This window comes from Rhyacophila brunnea, unplaced genomic scaffold (assembly GCF_057557595.1).
Source record: "Rhyacophila brunnea isolate RB1 unplaced genomic scaffold, BYU_Rbru_1.0 scaffold_10, whole genome shotgun sequence".
NCBI classification, from domain to species: Eukaryota; Metazoa; Arthropoda; class Insecta; order Trichoptera; family Rhyacophilidae; genus Rhyacophila; species Rhyacophila brunnea.
In genome coordinates this window covers 40,546,058-40,566,787 of record NW_028232752.1, presented here as the reverse complement: position 1 = coordinate 40,566,787, position 20,730 = coordinate 40,546,058, and the positions used below count along the sequence as shown (strand labels likewise).

Below are 20,730 nucleotides of genomic sequence, written 5' to 3'. Positions count from 1 at the left end.
AAGTTCACTCTGTGTGCTTCCATCTACTTTCACTTTGCTATTTTTGTTATTTTACTTTATTTCTTTTCTTATTGTATTTCTTATTTTATTACCTATTGTATTATTAACTCACACTTCTCGGTATTTTAATTTTTTTTAAATGATTAACACTTATTTTATGTCATGTCGTGAACTCTTTGAATTTATAATTTGTTATGTTCATTATATGTAAAATAAATAAATTTGATTTGATTTGATTTGATTTGATTCTATTCCAATGGATTTAAATTCAAATTTCACCAAGTACCTTCGGTCGATACGACCACTAACAAATTAAATCTGATCAATATTTACTATCAGTTCGCGAACATTATTGCTGTTATATTCATCGAAACTTCAGTTTAGTATGAAATAGTTTTTTAAATACTGATAGCGATAGTTTTTTAATGTTATTGTTACAAAATAATCCACTATGAAGTATTTAAATTGCAATCTGCAATAATTATTATCTTTTTTAATTTCAATAATCGATCACAAAACTGTACCTACCTACTATTTTTTAATAATTTATATGTTATAATATTTTCATATTCAAATAGTTGTAGTTGAAATACATAGCGAAAAAATAATTCCATTATACTTAAAATACACACTAATTATCTAAAAACCATTAAAATTTTAATATTAAATAACATCTTTCATAGATAGGTAGGTAGGTACTGGATTTGTTATAATGTTATAAAACTAACCTTATCTTTTGTATATAAATATTTTGTAACCAATCAAAATCATCTGTAATTTAAATATTTAAATCTTATTAATTTTGAGTTTAAAACGTAGAGGTGGACTTTTGACACTGCGTTTCTATAAAATACTAAATAATATTCTCAAATTTCTAACAAAATAACTATGTTTTTTAATTTCTAATTTTTTTAACTGAAATTAACTACTCATACTTAATTATAATATTTCTTTCATCTGAAAATTATATTCCTGTTCATTTACTAGGAAATATTATTTCTTTACCGAAAATTGCAATTACGAAAGTCAAAACAACACACGTTTGCATTAAAATTGGTTTACATTGGCGATTTCTATTGATCGAGTTTCGTCTAATTTCAGCATATGAATTTTGTATCGGACGTCACTACGAATAATTCACGTCTCAACATAATATATTAATTTATTCAGTTAGTGTGAATTTATAAGAGTACTTACCTAATTGTATGATATAATATTATTTTAAATAAATGATTTTTACAGTGAAACAAAAGGAGTGAGAACAAAACAGCTGATGTTGACATTGCCAATACGATATGTCATCTATCACGGTATATTATATACGGCATAACAATATATTGTTAACAATAAGTATACAATAACAGTTCATATTCCATACGTTAATGTCATTTTCATTTACATAACAGTTTATAGTCATTATTCTTGAAAACATGCTGTATTGAAGTCATAACACAAAAGGCAAAAATTATTTATGGTAGACATTTACTCAGCCCATAGAACATTTATAACATTTATTATTGTAATGCCGTCATTGAAATATGTGATATTTATTTATAATTAAATCATATGTCATATACTCATATTTAGGTGTTATAGTTATATAGTATTTGACAGTTATTTTATTAGTGGCATGAGTACATTTATAACTGGGGCATTATAAGATAAGGTCTACTGAACTAATCCTTATTATTTGTGAAAACGATTAACTTACCATTGGTTATTTTGGTTTAAAAACTAGGCAGACGCACGCCTAGCGAAGACAATATAAGCTGAAATCAATATCGATACTATACAAATCTAAATTTCAAATTTTACATTATATATGTACACAGTATTTCTTTTTTAAATTAAAAGATAATAAATTTTGGCATTTGTTGATAATTTGTAGTGTTGAGTTATGAAAATAATTCAATTTCAATATCTCATTATTTACATGTCGGATAGGTCTCTGATATATTCTGCTCATATTAATATGTATTAGGGAGAATGTGTGCACTGGAAGTGAAAGATTTAGAAAGAACTATTTAGCCTTCATCATCAGCGTTGTAACTCAGCATTTTGCCAAATCTAGCGGTTTTTGATACCCATTTAGCTTTCAAAAACGCATCTAGCATATATGGCGAGTATTTTAACGTTTTTTATGCTTCGAACGGCTGCTGTTGCATAATATACAATTTATCAGAATTTTCTGTCGACCGTGACTAGTTAGTAGTTAACGTAGTTTTTAAAATTCACCAGTGATCAATTTTTGTAGCTGAAAGGTAAAAATTCTCAACTCATGTTTGTATTCTGAACGGAATTTGTTAACTGCCAGTGAAAAAATTGTTGTCCGATATTAAATGAAAAAAATCAACAAGTGGTAAATTCGTAATACCTACATAATGATGTTCATAGTAACACATTTGTTATCGAGGATTCTCGATTCTCGAGAAATGAAAAAAGTCTAAAAATCACAATCTCTACATGTTTGATGTGTAAATCTCGAGAATTAAAAAATACAATGATTATTGCAAATTGCAAATATTGTTGAATTAGTGTTACGGATATAATGAAGAATTTAAATTAGTATGTATTTATCGATCTGGCCAATAACGCAAATCGGCGTCCACGTGTTTCTACGCAAATCGGTACCTATAGTGGAAGCAATTTGATCGAATGTATTCATTTTATTGTTTTCTCCGCCAATTTTTTTGCGCACCCAATGGACTGATGCCATCGTCAATACCGCAAAAAATCAGACAACATAATAAGTATTATATTATTATCATAATTTTCGTCACGCCTACGACTGAATTTTTCTGGATCATTATTAGATTTAAATAAATCCAGAAATTATCACGGGACACATTCGCAGAACATTATATTTTTACGTCAATAGTATGTAAATAAATGTATGTTTTCATTTAGAGCTTTCATCGGAAAATCGCCAATAAGTTTGCGTGATTCTTGTTTTTGTTTACAGCAGACTGAATATCGGACGCATTTTTTTAATTGTCGTTCTTCGTATTTTTTTAAATAATATAAACAACTTGCTGATACATATATAATATTTATTTTGATTTAAGACGAATGTGAAAACAATAATGCGTATATCATAATTATATCTTGCATATAGAGCTCTCTTAAACCAAATTACCTCAATTCGACACTGAGCAACTAAGAGATCGATGGCTTTAAAGTTTTTCTATCATATTTCTGATATTCCATTTAAAAAGACGTCGGATAACATGCTGCTGTGTATGGGTTAAAATAAACTACTTAAGTCTCATAATTTAATGATGATATTGATAAGGACTAGTTTAATCTGCTCAGAATACTATATTTAAAATAATCGTAAAGAAATACCAAGCGTGAATATTTTTGTGAGCAGTATTATTTATAAGCAACAAAAAAGTGTAGTTAAAACCGTTCCAAACCCATTTTTTTTACTAATATCACACTTGTTTTGGCGAAGGGTGGAGATAGGTTGTTAAGATCCGACATAAATAGTTCACACTAAACTTTGACATTGTTACTCATTTATTTCATTGAACTAAAATACAAACTGGTGCTGGTTAGGTTTTAAAAATTAATTAAACCCTGCCTGAACCAAACCATAATAGTTTAGGTATGTTATGGGCAATCCGACAAAAATAGTGCACATGTTTACAATCATACGTATCTATTTGTTTTTGTTCTGTTAATAATACATAATATTACAAATGGTGTAAGTTAGTTTTTTTTCAAATTCATTAAGGCCTTAACCAAATCACAATCGATAACAAATATTCGTATATATATTACATATATAAAAATATATTTGATTTAATCGCATAATTTTAGATATCTTATAGATAGAAAAATATGTGTGACTGTTTAATTAAATTTTAAAATCTAACCAAAACTATCTGCAAATTGTAATACCTATTAGTTAAATGAAAACAAACATGTCAACTCTTCGCCACTGACTAACTTGTATTCCTTTAATCCACAGCACCACAATTATTATACATGTTTTTTTCTATTATTAATAAAAAAAATATGACAAGTTAAAATCAAAGGCAGTTGACCGCGAGACCTGATAAAGTGATATGACATTATCAATTGCTTATTATAATGCTAATATAGACTCTAGATCCCCTACTTTATATTATTATATTAAAATTATTGTTGACAGGATAAATATGTACCTATTAACATATTTATACGGCTATTAAATAATTTCCTTAGAAGTCATCACATTTTCCTTGTACGAGATCAGTAATGACTTCAACTCTTCATCGATTTTTTCCTTAGTGAAAACATTATCACAGTAGGTACACACACAAACTTATATTAAAATTAAATATGCGATTTTTTCTTCATTTAATAGTTTTACAAATAAAATATATAATATACTACTCATACCACCATGGCCATTCACTATACAGCATGAAGATATTACTAACTTTTATTGTGGAGTGATATTAAGCATTACTAAAACTATATTTTTATTAATATTGTAATATAAATTAGTACAATATATATTACATATATAAGCAAAAGAAATATATCCAAATTATGAACAATGTTATAGAGAAATATTGACTTGCAGAGAAAAACTGTATTTTGTGCAAAGTCCATTTTTTATTTTACGATATTAATATATTAGCAATTTTATGTATAAGTTCTGGCAAATAAATTGTTCACCAACATCAAAAGCAGACTTTTAACATCTCAAAATGTGTTGTTTAATGACAATAAATAGGTTTATCGTACAATAATAAAACGCTGAATATATCTAAACCAGAAATTTTAGGTTGTCACTGTTTTATAAATCAGTTATCGACGTGTGCCCCTACACGTACATAACAATATTCATGTTACTTTAGACTGCAAAGATTACATCTTATTTTCTCCGAAAAAATCCACTTTTCAGTACTTTATCTATCAATAATGTCAAAAACAGATTATCATTTTATCAGGTGAATTGAATTATACGTTGACCGCATGTAGATAAATAGTCAATTGGTTTGCCTATCACGTTTTTATTAATACCAATTAAATTACATAGCCGATGGGTTTATACAATACAATTAATCAATCAGGAGCTAATTTTTGTTTATTATTAAATTATCATATCATTGATGTTGTCATATATTGGTTTGACATGGGGATATAGGAATAGGGATAGGATAGGGATATGTTGGGGATATAGGAATAGGTATGGATGGGAATATAGGGAATAGGTTGGGGATATAGGAATAGGGATATGTTGGGGATATAGGGAAAGGGATAAGCATGAGACTCGGGGAAATAGGATGCAGGGTCGTGGATGGTTTGACTTATTACCTCTAAGACCTCAGTTACCTGTCCGGTTACTTCGCTCATTCGTTGGATGTTCCTGTATAATAATAAATTACATAATGATGGAATAAATATAAATATCTCGGATTTGAGCGCCACTCTATGATGATGCATAGAGACAATAGTGAAGGATAATTAAATGAAAAACAAGTAGAGAAATTGCAACAATTGTATATTAATAAATAAGATAACTTGCGGGCTACAGTGTATAAAAATGTATAATTACTTAAGTGAATCACGAGCACCTAAAGCGATACAATATTTAGATAAATTAGAACAAAAACCCAAAAGCTAATTCGGTCGGTGGACCGTAACATAAAATGACAATAAATACCGATTACACAAAGGGCTCCTCAGCCTTTTCGCTGCCCTCGATTCCTTCCAGGACGGAATCGAGGAGTGCGTCTTCGAACGTGTGGGGACCGTGGAGTTCCTCCGATCTCCTGGCGTGGGGGGGACGTCCTTCAGATGATCATCGTCCACGTCTCCAAAACGTCAGGAAATCGAAAGCCCTGTGCCCAGGGCCCGAGGCTCGGAACTGGCCAAGACGTCTGCTTCCTTCGAAAGGTCAAGACTGAGAGATCGACTCTCGCTTCGCCTACGTGTCAAAAGCCCGCTAGCTCCCATAGCGCCGGAAATAGTGTCACGAACTCCGTACAAACTATCCCGTGCGCAGGCGCGATCCGGTCGTACTTATGCGTAGTGTTGCCCTCGTAAAGACTTCCTTGACTTAGTGTGTTATGTTATAAAATAACATGACATTACCTCCAACCTCGGTAAGAGAAGGACAAGCCATAGCGAGGACTTCGACTGTCAACTTCTCGGGGGGGGTCTTCTGATAGCATCAATCCTCCCAGGGGTTGGGCATCATGGACGGCATGCTTAGAGATAGCGCGGCTACAGGCGAAGCGAAGGAGACATATAGATGATATTTCCACTCTGTTATTTGGTGACAGAGGGAGAGGCTTATGAAGAATCCAAAACACGAAGAAGATTATTTGCTGAAGAGTGAAGAGCTGGGAGAGGTCTCGTAGATTTACCCTACCTAACCGGTCCACCAATAATTTATAAATTTTGAAAAAGATCTGATAAATAATATAAAAACACCTAAGCTCGTGTATATAGAAATATATAAAATATTATAATTTATCACAGATAATTCACATCATAACAAATAGTGAGGATTCAACCCAGCAGTGTAAAACTGCAATATTTAGAATGTATAAAAATTGATTTAGATAAAGCTTCCAAAAAGATATGAAGAGTTGTATAATAATTATTAGTTTGAAAAGATTTGATATCAGTATAAAAAATTGAAATAATAGCCAAAAAATTTACATAAATGCACCTCAGATAATAATATATAAAATGGTATAATAAATTAATATATTGCATATAAAGGAATTAATATTTTAGTTCAAGAAATTTAATTCAATTCATTAATTGATAAAATTGCAGAGATAGTATAATATAATAAAGTAATTAATAGAAATTAAAACTGCTTCCATGATTTGAGTAATAATATAAGCATTGAGTAATTAAGTTGAAAATAATAATAGATCAGTGAATGATTTAATAAATTGATTTCAAATGATATTAAGTTATTGAAAAAAAGATGAACCTTTAATAGTTGGCAAAAGTTATAAAGTGCACAAAGCAAAAAATATAAATTCTCAATCGTATATGCCGAGGTTTTTGGCAAGTATACATAATAAAAAATAATAAATACAATAAATTCACCAACTTGGTTCGAACAAATAACATACTAATTAATAAACAATGAGTGCCAGTTTGCTTTTGCGTGAGGGCGTATCTGTCGGAAAGTAATAAATACTGTGCGTCAAGCACCGTCCGAATATTTAAAAAGAACATTACTAAAATATACTACTTTCAGATGTCTAATCTGAATAAAAATAACAGTGTGGCTAACAACCAACAGCTGTGATGTGGATTCTCTGTTAAGCCTGTAGGAAACAAATGACGTGTGATGGTATTCCAAGCCATGATCCGGATCCCAAGCAGCGCTCCCACAAATAAAATAACGCGAACAAGGAGGAAACTAAGCTAGAAAAGAATTCCTAGTACAAAATATATAATTAAAATTAATCATCGATTTTAGTATACTACGTTAAAGTCTACAATGGTGTAGCAAGATATCGTCCGTTCCAGAATATACGGCTCTGCTTCAAACTACTCTACTATATTGCATGATGTACAATAGGTCACACTTAAAACTATTTAGAAATACACCGCCGCAGATTCTGGACTAACTCAATCCCGCCAAACCCGAGACGCCATCTCGAGACAACTCCCTCCTTGCTGTTAGAGCTCCATCAAGAAGAGAACTGATCCGGATGAGCTAGAAAACGAAGTTAAGGAAGCACCACACGAAAACCAGGCAACGACGAGGAAACCATGAACACATCGGAAGCTAAATGTAATTAAAGAACAACATGGTTCGCAACTGGTCCGACATTCAAGTTGGGGCTGCAAAAAATAAAAAATGAAAGGCTAAAGAGATCGTATAATAACGTCCACTTTCTTCCCTCAAGGAATTTTGATAAGTAGGTTGATTTCCTTCATACAGTCCAGGCCGCTGCACAACATCATCAGTGTTGACAGACGATCGCTTCTATTATTTGCATCACGCCTGCCAACTCACCACCATAAACATCAGAGTGCGGTGGAATCCACACAATCAGCGGCAGATTCCAACGCCAAAAAGAGAGGGGACTAACGGGACCGTCTTCAGCACCGATAGTTCAACCCAAATACCAAGAGGGTTGACTGCTAGAGAAAAAAAATCAGACGCGTCCGAGGAACATCTTCGGCACCCCGGAACACTAAAACACACCGGACAGTAGTGAGACACCTTCAGTTCCCACGACTTCCAAGGAGCTAGCAGCCAACAAATAATAATAAAATCTCCCCGCAACCTGTACCGACAAAGATACATTGAACAGAACAAGTATAACCAATCACTACAATCAATAAAAAAAATATATTATAAAAATAGCAAACAAAACCGTCACGCAAAAACAAGTACATAGGCAACTGGTATAAATAAAGATCACACGATCACCAGCGCGATGTACTTAATTAGACAATTGTAGGTAATTTTAAATATAGATATTATATCACTAGGTAACCAAACTGACAGGCCCTTCCAAACGCTAAGACAGCGGTTGCGTCTTCCGGGAACACCATAACTCTCATCCTGGCACTATGGTAGTATTTTAGAACTATGCTTGTTTACCAAAAGTAGGTCCAGATGCTGAATGTGTGGTATGAATTGAGTAGGCCTCCTTCCCGAAAGGTCTGCAACCACCACCTTTGCGATGGACGTTCACCGGAACAAGGGTGTATTGCCATATGCAGGAAAGAAGTCAGTAACTGAAATAGTTTACCATAGGTGAGTAAAAATTCACAAAGAAATTGAAATAAAGAAATATAGAATTTTATAATAGAAAATATTACTCAATGACATAATATATGTATAAAATTTGCGATAATTAATTCGATAAAAAGAAAATCAATCCAAAAAAGAAGCTTGTAAAAGAGCAAAAATAATAATTATAATTTATAAATATCTGAGGTGTGTAATAGACAAAAGACAAAACAGTACAAAATTCCTTCACGACAAAATTGAATATTAATAAATAGGCATTATTAAAATGCGGCCCTGACAAAATTCAAAATAATTTGTTGAGTGTCATTAGCACGGAAACACACCTTTCCATAATAATAAAAGAAAAAATATTTGACAGAGTGTGTGTCATAATGAATGAAGGTTTGACAACTCCTAAAAGTTTCAAACATAGTTGATAATAAATTAAAATATCAGCATTTTTAAAGAAAAATTTGCCCATTGAAATAAGCATGGTGAACAAGCAAAAAAAATAATCAATTATTAAATTCAAGTTAAATTGAAAGAAAAAATAATTTAGTTAGTTCAAATGTAAATGTAATTAAATATCCATTCAAGATTGTATTTGAAAGAAAAATATTTTAATACTCAAAGAAAAATTTAATTATATCATTTAACAACTATACATGAATGGAAATATTTTACCAAATTCAAAATTAACATGTATGCAACACGTATATAGAAAATTCTTAAATAATAATTTTTTTTTTTATTTATCCAAAAAAAATTGCAAAATCAAAAAGAATGTAATTAATAATTTAAGTGAAAGTAAATTGAATGTTTATGAATAATAAATAGCTGATTGCTAGGATTTGAAAAGAGAAAAAAAGAATTTAAAGATATTAATTAATGTTAGCTTATATGCTTTTTAAAAAATTAGGAGAGGACGGAAAGTTGCATATAGTTGAGTGAAAGCATCTAGAATGAAATCAAAAAGCTTTAAAAAAAATATGTCTTTAAATTAGAAAGGATTGACAGGAGAGAAAAAATTAAATTGATTCAAAAAAATATGTAGACGGAAGTTTTTATATAGGAATTAAGAAGGAAAATTTTATTAAAAATATTCACCTGTAAAAATAATTATTTATGTATAATAAATAATCATTCTTACGAAAGAACAGAATCTTGAAATTAAATATTTCAAATAAATTCTATGAAGGTGTCATCTATCGACTGCAAATGTAAGCGCGCTTGACGTTTAAAGTTTTACCCAGAAATCAATTTGGAATATGAATAATTGAATAGGAATTAAAAATGACTAAATTTATTTCAATGAACGAAAGGTTATTTCAATTTTATCAATAATGGACGCGAAATTAATAATTTCAATTGTCTACATTATAAAAAGAACAGATTTGAAAAAACTAATATCGAACTGTCAAACAAGTAAGAAAAAACAATGTAAAAACATATTATCCGAAATAAATGTATTCTACCGACGCAAATAATTAATTGTAATAGCAAAATAAAATGAATAGAAAGTTAATAATTAAGAAGAAATGAATTCAGAATAATTTAGTGTCAAATTTTAACAAGAATGAAAATAAATCACTCAAATAATCGATGACAGCGCGACTGCCGACTAAAATGAAAGACCCGATAATGATTTTATTCGAGATATAGAAATTATTAATTATTCACAATATAGAAATGGAACGAAAGGACCTTTTGTAAACTCCATTCCATAATAAGGTTCATCCAGCTGTCCAATTGATTTGGTGTTACATCCACATAGTATGTTTCAATCCAATGGTTCTGTCAAATTTGAGGTTAATAATTCTTGTCATCCAGTAGGTATATAAATGTTCATGTCGATCTCGTCCAAGTTTGACATCCTTCCTTCTCCTTTGAACTTTATTAAATCACTTTTAGCACCATACTAAACATAAAACAAACTTTTTGCTGAAACAATCAATGGTTAACACAAATTCCGATGCCCAAATATTGACATTTCCATACCAATAATGTGGGTATCACATAAATTATAGAAGAAATATGTATTGATGATAAATGTGCAAATTGTATTTCAAAATTAGGTGTAAACCATATATAACACTCTTAATATTAATTTGCGAAGGAATAATTGTAACTTACAACACAAAATTAAATAAATTCCACAAGGACAATGATAAAATTGACGTATTGATCTCTATCATTTAGATCGCCATCCTGCGCATACCGCATAGACTAGTCCGACGTCTCTTGCAAGTACCGCGTAAGTCAATAAAAGACTATATAAATATATGAAAAATATAACACACATAGTTACGACCACCGAACCAGAAAATTTTAAGAAAAATATTACGCAAATAATACGTTTTAATTTGTCATTAATTAATTTATAAGTTTAATAAGTACTATTGATAAAAAAAATATCAAAATGCGTCTAAAATCACGCCGTGCGGATTCGCTTGCAACTCCACGACGGTAAACCAAAAAATTTAAAAGTGAGCCGGCAAAAATCGGTATAATTAGAACTAATGACTCTGAAAACAAAATACCGTTACGGTAACAATTATTGTATGAAATCGTGACTAGCAAAATTTAAAGTTTTATAATCGGAACAAATAAAATTTAGCAAATTAGGACAAAATAACGAACGAGTTCACAATCCGAAACAAATAACTGTAGTCTTTGGGAGGTAAGTCATCGTGTTTTGGAAAAGAAATATTCAACAAGAAACACGATGCTTGTTGGGTGCCAATGTCATATAATTGTTTGACATGGGGATATAGGAATAGGGATAGGATAGGGATATGTTGGGGATATAGGAATAGGTATGGATGGGAATATAGGGAATAGGTTGGGGATATAGGAATAGGGATATGTTGGGGATATAGGGAAAGGGATAAGCATGAGACTCGGGGAAATAGGATGCAGGGTCGTGGATGGTTTGACTTATTACCTCTAAGACCTCAGTTACCTGTCCGGTTACTTCGCTCATTCGTTGGATGTTCCTGTATAATAATAAATTACATAATGATGGAATAAATATAAATATCTCGGATTTGAGCGCCACTCTATGATGATGCATAGAGACAATAGTGAAGGATAATTAAATGAAAAACAAGTAGAGAAATTGCAACAATTGTATATTAATAAATAAGATAACTTGCGGGCTACAGTGTATAAAAATGTATAATTACTTAAGTGAATCACGAGCACCTAAAGCGATACAATATTTAGATAAATTAGAACAAAAACCCAAAAGCTAATTCGGTCGGTGGACCGTAACATAAAATGACAATAAATACCGATTACACAAAGGGCTCCTCAGCCTTTTCGCTGCCCTCGATTCCTTCCAGGACGGAATCGAGGAGTGCGTCTTCGAACGTGTGGGGACCGTGGAGTTCCTCCGATCTCCTGGCGTGGGGGGGACGTCCTTCAGATGATCATCGTCCACGTCTCCAAAACGTCAGGAAATCGAAAGCCCTGTGCCCAGGGCCCGAGGCTCGGAACTGGCCAAGACGTCTGCTTCCTTCGAAAGGTCAAGACTGAGAGATCGACTCTCGCTTCGCCTACGTGTCAAAAGCCCGCTAGCTCCCATAGCGCCGGAAATAGTGTCACGAACTCCGTACAAACTATCCCGTGCGCAGGCGCGATCCGGTCGTACTTATGCGTAGTGTTGCCCTCGTAAAGACTTCCTTGACTTAGTGTGTTATGTTATAAAATAACATGACAATGTTTGTAAGTAAAGGTGAATCTGATAATGTCGTAACAGTGACAAGAGATTGTGCAGTTTTATTTGTCTTGGAAGGAAATATTCAACAATTTCATCATCTTTATCGATTTACATATTATATTTGAATAATATTTATATTTCTCTGTCTACTGAAAAGAATAAGATGATATGTAATAGGAAAGATCTTCGAATTGAACATCGAAATGTCCTCTTGTGGCGGTGAATACACTCAAATCAATTTGGAAACGACTCAAAAACTTTATTCAAAGTCAGATATTACAAAATATAAGTAATAGCATCTTAAATTTATGTGCATAAACTTTTTTTTTTAATTAACCTTGATATTTTAGTGTAGTGTAATTTTTTGAGTTAGTTCTGTGGAAAATTAAGCAATGGTCGATGAAATTTTATAGTCCAATAAGGAACTAACCTATAAATTTGGTAAATATTTTTTCATATTCTTTTTTTTTATTGCATTTTAAAGAAAAAATCTATGGCATCATTTTAACTGTAAACATGCTGTAAACTTTTGAGTTATTTTCCTATTGATCTAAAGCAGATATGCCCAACTTTAAGTAGGTTGTAATCTACTATCCATTATCAAAACTGACAGTAGTTTACCACACTCTTCCATTGTCATTTTTCAATGTATTTAAATAAAAAGTGTTTTATTAGATACGGCTGACTGTACTTAGGCATTACAAATTAAATAATAATACCTACCATCCATTACATATAAATACTTTGCCAATAACCTACTGTGCCTGCTACTACCAAAATTCATCCCGCGATCGCTAAGTTGGCCATGCCTGATCCAGGGTAAAACCTCTGTGTTGAAGCCTACCGACTAAACGAAATATGTTAAAAACATATTTTAATAATAATTATATTTCAGAGTTGGTTAATGAATCTTGTTAAAGTACTTTAATACATATTCCAATAGATAGTATTATTGATAGACACTCTATAGTGTAAATAAAGTTATATTACTATCTCTTTAGCTTGCTTCACGACATGCATAACGACGAATACGCGTATAATTATGAATTAAAGATATAAAGCGTTTGTTTCGCTTCCACTCCGCTCTGCGACGTACACGAAATAACATTTTTTGACAATATGCAAAAAATAAAAAACACATTGTGGATCATTGAATTGATTTTAGTAATGAGGTACATAAAATTTTATCATTATACTTTAAAGTTTAAACGCAGGTAATCGACCTTACGGTGAAATTAAGTTATGAATTCATAGTCACGAGAATCCGGCCCTGATTTGACGGTATTTTTTGATTAATGATTGATCGGAAATATAACTGTGCAGCCAATGAAATAATAAAACCCAATATTTTTGGCGCTTGTTACGTGGAAGACATAATTTTCAATTATTGTCCAATCCCGTGACTTTAATTGCGTTGGAATAAGCAAGTTAAATGCTTCCAATTTAGCCACCGACGTAACAGCATTAACTCATTAGTTATGAGGAAAGATTTAACATTGGCGGAATAACCGAATAATAGGGTTGTATTGTTTATTTGTGTGGTGGTATCTAAACAACTTATGGCAAATCAATATAAAAAGTATAACAAAGCATCGAAAATGTTTCGTTAAAAAAATTTACCCCCTTTTTATATCGAAGTAATCATTTTATAACTACTATTTCATCGGCGTCACTAGGATTATTCGTGACAGAAAAACTCGGAGTGGGCCCTGGCTACGTCTAGTTGTCATCCCCATTGTGTCCAAGGTGCCGACTTCTTGCGCATCCTGGATGGCGGCCATTCAAACACCGCAACTTAGTGTTTAGCTGTGTGCTATTTGACGTTATATTACATAAATTGTACATTAGTAGGTACTTCGTTAAAATGCTCTTCCTATATTTTACCACGTTTTTATTAGCTCGTATTCTTGTTTGTCCAGTACAAATTTTTTCTTGTTTGTCCAAGATTTGTATTGAAAGATTGAAGATTTTTAACTAACTTCCCAACTAGCTAGACATTTGAAACTTTTAGAATATATCAGAAAACGACGACAATGCATTCTTTTAAAAATTTTAGCCATCTTTAAGCAGAATTGAATTCATTTTTAGTTAATTCTGTTTTGTATAGAAAGTTATTTCGGAAAAAATCGTAAAAAGTAAAACTATTATTGGTTGCTAAGGGAGTCCTAGCAACTAAATTATTAATATATACGTGCGTTACTATGGAAATCAATATGAAATGTCAAAATGACATTTCAGTATTCTATATTTATTCAGTATTTCTATCAAGTACAAAAAAGTATTTATTAATAAATAAAATTGTCAAGTTTATATGTTTAAACAGAAAATTTAAAAACGTGGTTATATAAAAAGTTCTTTTTATCTTGTAATTATTTTTTCTCTTTTATTTCGCAAATTGAAATTGCGTCAAACAACAATATTTTTCGTATGATAAACATTCCATTTTACTTAAGGGGCCGCTGAAGAGCTCGACATTCAAATATAATTCAGTATGAAAAGGACCTCGGCGTCGTAACTACGTTAATTTAAATCGATCTTTTCGCAAAAATCACTAATCATCGGAGATTTTATTTCAAGAAACATTATTATTATTACTGATATTGTCTGCCGCGCGGAGCATTATTATTATTTTATGAACACCTGCGAGATGAAGCCGATCAGAAAACAGGGCTGTCAAAATAATATTAAGCATTAATATTTTTAAAATGTTAATTTCATCATAGTTTTAATCAAACCTGTGCAAGTACGTACTGATAACTTGGGTGGATTTTGTAGCAAACATACTATTGATATATATACGGGTATATTAGTATTATAACCCAATTCAAATTGAACATAGGTTGATACTCAAATACTATTATAGTATGTTTATGATTTCGAGAAAATAATACGATGGTATAATTAATCCATATCAATTATTTGAAAACATTACATTCGCACTTTGCAAAGATAACATCAAAATGTGTATATACTTATCTAAATGACGAATGACATGCATGAGTGAGCACGGCTGAAAGCTTGGAAATGTGTTTTTTTCTATTTCAAAATCTTTTAATTGTGTATTATTTTATAACAAATTCAATGCCAACTTCATATAACTAATAAAAAATACTGTTTGTTTCTACGAATAAAAAAAGACAGGAAGGAAGATGTGTACAAATCACGGTAATCAGAAAGGCCGGCAAATATGGCCGACAATGCGTGATACACAAACATAAAATACACAAAATTACAAACACATTCGAAGTTTGCCGCACACGTACAGACCACGTGATATTTGTTTACGCAAAATCGTCGCTTTTCAAAATGGCGAATTTGATTGCCAGATTTTACTGCGATGAATCAGTATGTTCCTTCTTGTCTTTTTTTATTCGTAGGTTTGTTTACTATGTACACCGAGAAATTTCCATTTATAAAATCGGAAACGAATTTTAAAGAAGAGTTTTGGAATAGGTATAATGCAACCAAAACTGGAAAAAATTCTATCATGGGTGTTGACTTCCTGAATTAGTTAACCCCAGGTCCATGCCACTACGTGAACCACAGTGGATATTAAGCCATTTCCACACTGGCAACAAGTTGCTGGCAACCTCATTAAATTTTACGATACTTACCATAATTGCTTAAGAAATTTTACGATAATCATCATAATTATCGTAAAATCTAACGAGGTTGCCAGCAACTTAACTTGTTGCCAGTGTGGACCCGGCATTAGATGCACAAAACTTAAATAATACATATTATAAATAAAAATTTAAAATTATAATTATTTATGATTTATGTCTTCGACAGCCCTGATGAAATAAATGTGAAATATGAGTCTGATCCAATGACATTAATATGGACGAAGCATCTGGAAAATAAAATGACACTCACTTTGTGTCGGGTCTGCCGGATGGTGAAATTCATATTTTATTATCTGTATCCTACGCTCAAATGAACATTCTGCTTGCAAACGGTCCGGCAACACCGCTGGGTCTGCCCATACAAAATTTCTGACTGTCAGATTTCGACTCCGCCGTTATTGTTGTGTTACAAAATGCCAATATGTCTAGTTAAAAATTGTAAAAAAAATCTACTAAGCACTCCAAGAAAGATGGGATATCACTTTTCATGTGTTAGTATTATTTACTATTGATAAAATGCCATTTTAAGATATGTTTATTCAATGCAATTGAATGATAGAAACCATTGCTCAGACGCCTGCGATCTGCTGGGCTCACATGCGTCTAATCCATAGGTCTAATCTCCGAGAAGTCGTAAGTAACCTAGAATCTGTTTCTAACGTAATGAGTAATGACACTAATACGCCATTACAATAGAGGTTATATTACTATAAATTCTCGAAGCTTGTATCACATAATGGAAATGGATACGTCATATGGTCACGTGACGTCTACCTATACATCTGTAAATGACTTTCATGCACAATTTCTCGTGCGCGCCGATATGAAGTGAGTTGTCCATTTAATATGTCATTGGTCTGATCAGTCATAGAGCAAATTTATTGACACAAACAACTTTCACACGACCTTTTTATATTAACTAGTAGACCAGATATTATGGACCACATGTTAAAAAATCATATTTTCAATTCTCAAGGCCAATTCTGTAGAACGTCCTCTTAAGGCCATGCATTAGTTGAGGCACGGTCTAAAAAGATCGTTGCTAGGCGATGTGCGGATTGCGGGTCGCGGGTGCAAAAGACGCCTGTCAAACGAAATATTATTTCTCATATAAATCCAACATACGTCCATTTTATGTTCTGTTTATTATTCTATTAGTAACAATAATAATATATTCATTGACATGTTTTCTTTTTAAAGTAAATGGGTAACGTTTTTAGTCATCTTTACACGATTTTAGAATTAATTGGCCCGTCGCCATCACGCAGCAAAGTGACGTACGTCTGACTCGACGTTCTCTCAATGAATGCGAAGCGAGTACAAAATTTCGTCGCGCGTACAGTTGAAAATTATTTGGCGTTTCACTGATGCGTCACCTTAAGCAGGATTTCACACGGCAGTGAAAAATAAATGCTAATTCCACTTACTTTTTTGGTTTTACCCGTACATCACAGATGTTATATAATATACTTATATATATACGTAAGTTAAACTGTTTTACTAAATATTTATGCATACGAATTATTACAAACAATTAATTAAATAATTCATTTGATAAATATAAATTATGATATCTTCATTATTTTTAATATGTAAACCAATAGAATATAAAATGTATATCATACCTGCGTTTTTTAAAGTAATCAACACACCTGTCATCATCAATTTAATTATCAGCGGTGGGATTTCTGAGAACAAGCGAACTTTACCAAGCACACGAGGCGGGATTTACCTTTGTTTTTGTACTACTTGTGGATTTTCCTTATATTTAATTATAAAATAAAAACACCAAATATCAATCAATCATCTTTGAATTCAGTCATAAGCCGGTTATTGTAATATTATCGACAATAATCAATGTAAATAATATCTTCTTATAGTGTTCTCGATGTTCTAGATCGCATACCTATGGCAAAAAATACGTATCGTAAATAAGTAGATATCATTTTTACCAAACAAATTTATCCACCCTGTGGAGGCTCATATGATCTTATTAAGATCAGAAATGGTCGAAAAAAGGATCGCCGATATCTTCATAATACTTATTCCTACACCTCAGACTGCAATGATTTTTTTTAAAACGTTTTATGCCTTCATTTGATTTTTCTTGCATTTACGTCTTTATTAGTTGAAAGTTTTTAGTTTAGAAAACTGAAAAACAGTGGTACGTTGGTTGGTATACCTGGTATTTCAAACACTGATAATGGCTCATATTATTTGATAAAACAAGTCGTATGACAATATATTAATTATTATCTTAAGGATAACAACAGTCATACCGGTTAAGTTCAGAAGACCAATACAGCTGATTGTATAGTTTTATAGGTCATTTTATTGCCTAATTGTATTGTGATAAATACAATCAATCAACGACCATTGAGGATGCAATTGTTATTATCTAAAATCCATTTTTATCTTATCTTTAATTTATCTTTAAGTTTGCAAGTAGTTTTTAAAGAACGTCTGTCTATAATTTACTTGATTGTGACGTACAATATTTATTTTAATGCGATGTCTTAAATTTGCTTTAATCTGGATTAGTCGCAAACGTCAATTATTATACAGTATCTAATCTAAATAGGCGCAAACAAAAAATGACCATACATTTAAAATGAGAGATATGTATACAATTTCATTTCTTAAAATATTTCATGTTGAGGAAAACATTTTGAAAAGATTTTGAGTTGGATATCAGCAGTTGTTTCGAAATACAATATCATCATCAGAATGGCCAGGCAAAAAAAAATGAACGGATCCGCTTACACCTGGTATAAAAGGGATAGAAAAGTTAGGATGGAATCAATTATTTACTTGGAATAAAATTTTCAATTTCTGTATTCTGTTTATTAATATTTTATAATAATTGTATATAATATTGATAAACAAAATAAGACGTTATCATAGAAAATAACATTGGAGACTTACCTAAATCAAGTAAATAATAACTTAAACATCTGATATACCTACTACCTACATAAGTTAAATATTTTTTATCAGTAAACTGGTTTAATTTAATTCATGAATCACTTACCACAATTGGCGGAAGCATTATTTTCCCGTTTGTATATCGACCATAAACACAATACTCATACTGCAATCAGTTTGTTGTATAAACATGGACTGATTATACGGTCATGTAGGTCGAACTAACAGAACTTGGAAGAGTGTGTGATTGAAAATTGATATCTAAATATTTGTTAGTATTTGCATTATAACAGAAAATAACATGAGGTACGTAAACTCATATATTTAGTGCCTACCTTGTCCTATAATGCTAATAAACCTTCTACCAAACAAACCAAACTAATCTAACTCAACCATTCGAATTAAGTGTGAAATCAATGCTTTTGCGTACTTGGTTTGGTTTGCAATATTCAAGTCACACTTCATTTTAAAACTGAATGTAAACATTCAATTAAAAGTTCGTATAATATTATAATTAGTTATGTTACAATTAATTATTAAGTAATAATATCTGTTCAATGTGTTTTAATTTTACAACATTGCTTTATCGACATAATAATAAATTATTTATGGGCACATATTTTTCTTACGCCGTTGTACTACTTTTCCATGCATTATTGTTCCACAAAACGGGAGTTTCAGTGTGTGGTTTTATATTTTGAATTAAAGTTAATATTATAGTAATGTCTATTCTACCTTCTACCCATTTTCAGTGAGCTAATGTATTTAAATCACATGAAAATTTAGAATTTTGGCATATAGAATGCATTTTTAATGCAAAATAATTTCGTAAGCTCAATTAATTACACATAGTGGTTTTTTTTATCCTCGTTTTTAAGATTAAATTTCTCGAAAATGCCTTATTGTTATTTACATCGATAATTGAATCCACATTCCAATAAGTAAGTATTATCAGTTTCACATTTTTCTATATGGCCATACGTGCTAATTTATATGAATGGCATTTGCACATATAATATTTTTTTATACGCCTGTGTGTATTCTTAAGCTAATCATATGAGCTTATACACGTTTGCATTATGTTTTATAGATACAGTTTAAATATAATTAAAATCTGTTTTTCCGATGATTATTTCTATTACGTTTTTAATTCTACGTGTCATCGAAATAAATACTGAAATGTGTACATAAGATAGGTATCTAGGTGAACAATAAATATTATTTATACTGTAGGTAGCAACTTAATGTTACCAATCGTCGCTCGTGACTAAATCAATATGAATAAACCATTCCACTGGACATTTTTACATTTAAAATAAATACATATATTTAGTAGATAAAATATTTGTTAATAGTATTCATCAATACGTATTCCTGGTGGTTTCCATTTGTTATGAAAACTAGGTAAGTATGTAATTTCAAATGTCCCAATCGCATTAACAGTAAAGTTAACATATTATGTAATATGTACCACAAAACAATATTGATTAAAAGACCTCCTAATAATAATTAGGTAGGTATCATAGTTTATCAAAAATACAGAAAATTTCGTGTCAAATACTAAAATATCATAAAAGTATCGACACTTTGTGTCTTTCCTCAATTGTCGATGCCATCTAGTCCAAACTGATGCCATGTTTCGATTGTATCTTTCGTGGTTTTCGTTACCTAATTTATTGAATGAATCAAGGGATGCACTTGGTGTTTTTTTGATATTTTTCTTGCAAATATCGAAAGTTTCTTTC

At 31.3% G+C, this 20,730-nt stretch overlaps 1 protein-coding gene and 1 long non-coding RNA gene across 4 annotated transcripts in view; one reads left to right on the top strand and one right to left on the bottom strand.

The window, feature by feature from the left end:
- The window catches only part of LOC147079196 (uncharacterized), a 454,759-nt gene that overhangs the window by 373,684 nt on the left and 60,345 nt on the right, over window positions 1-20,730 (top strand). The gene's annotated exons all lie outside the window — the stretch shown is intronic.
- Window positions 9,735-11,307, bottom strand: LOC147079198 (uncharacterized). Its single transcript, XR_015071480.1, has 2 exons — window positions 10,847-11,307; window positions 9,735-10,631 (listed from the first exon to the last, which is right to left on the bottom strand). It is a non-coding gene; the product is annotated as an uncharacterized LOC147079198 (long non-coding RNA).